We start from the raw sequence: 1,348 nt of genomic DNA, 5'->3' as shown, positions 1-1,348 counted from the left end.
ATGTACATCTAGAATTTTTTATCCAAATTTTTCGACATTTTGAAATATGCTTTTTTGGTAGAGGGATCATACGCACCCGGGAGCCGAATTGAATTTCCGTGAGTTCTCTTGCAAATGATATTATAGTTACCTTATACACATTTTCAGGCATCTACAGGACAGGAAATAATTAGCAACCCATCTCCAATCATAAGTACCCAGAGGTTCGCTATCGATCCTAAAATATAAGTTTCACACCCTATCTGCACATACTGACCGAACCTTTGCTATTTGTAGTTCCAATGACAATACTCCACAGGAGTTAAATAATAATACACCTACTTCTCGCGAAACACCAGCTATTACCATCGACACAGACAAGCTCAGGTAATATATTTTAGTCTATGATGATGCCCTGATTTTAGATTCAACATCAATTTCAAATGGCTTTTTTTCTTTTACAGCCACTCTACAGCAAAAAGAAGCATTGAATTTACAGAACATGAAACTACAAACAAAAAAAGGTAACTCACTATGAAAATATTACAGTACATTATTATTCAATTTCTGAACAATGCAATTTTTTACATGCCACAGTGGAAAAGGTGTAGATCATCCAGCTGAAGAACTTGATCCTCAGATTGCCAAACGACCTAAGAAAGAGTATGTACATCTCCTCATATAAAATACCAAATATAGCATTCGCCATTCTCATTTCTCATACATCTCATCATATCAAATACCAAGATTCTCATTTGTTATTCTCATTTTTAATCCTCAAACAGCATTTCAGGCAATAATGTTGCACCAAACATCTAACGAAGACAGGAGGATAAACAATAAAATAACATAGGTATCATCAATTTTCATATCCATGCAAAATTATCCAAAAGTTCAGTATATCATAAGCATGAACGCACAAGCATTACCTTTCTCATACTTCTGATTTGTTAAACCACATGCAGGGCATCATCAAACACACATGGAACAGCTCAGGACTACAGTCGATTCTACCTAAATTAGTGATATTGCTACTTATATAAACAGTTATTGATCATTAGATTTACTCGCTTCTATTGTAATCCAAAAAAAAAATGATCCACTCAGTGTCTAATCAATAAATACTCGGCATGAACTCTCTTTGGCAGTTTTAGTTTGCAGAATCCTTCATGTATTGTTCTCTTGAAAATAATTATCACTGCTCTATCCGTATTTCTAGCACCATGTTTGTCCCTACAAAAAAAGAATGTGGAACGAGCTGTCATTGCTTCCTATTTCTTACCCGTTGTTTACTATTTTCTCATTCTATAGAGTACAAGCAACACTAAGAACACAGGTTGCTTCTACACCTATTGATGGACATTTACCT

The 1,348-nt window shown here is 34.7% G+C and overlaps 1 long non-coding RNA gene across 1 annotated transcript; it reads left to right on the top strand.

Moving 5' to 3' along the window:
* Positions 1–284: 284 nt before the first annotated feature.
* LOC124687171 lies at positions 285–1,035 on the top strand. Its single transcript, XR_006998121.1, has 5 exons — positions 285–366; positions 444–503; positions 577–642; positions 765–832; positions 945–1,035. It is a non-coding gene; the product is annotated as an uncharacterized LOC124687171 (long non-coding RNA).
* Positions 1,036–1,348: the final 313 nt, after the last annotated feature.

The sequence above is a fragment of the Lolium rigidum genome, chromosome 2 (assembly GCF_022539505.1).
Source record: "Lolium rigidum isolate FL_2022 chromosome 2, APGP_CSIRO_Lrig_0.1, whole genome shotgun sequence".
NCBI lineage: Eukaryota > Viridiplantae > Streptophyta > Magnoliopsida > Poales > Poaceae > Lolium > Lolium rigidum.
This window is presented reverse-complemented; position numbering and strand designations above follow the sequence as displayed.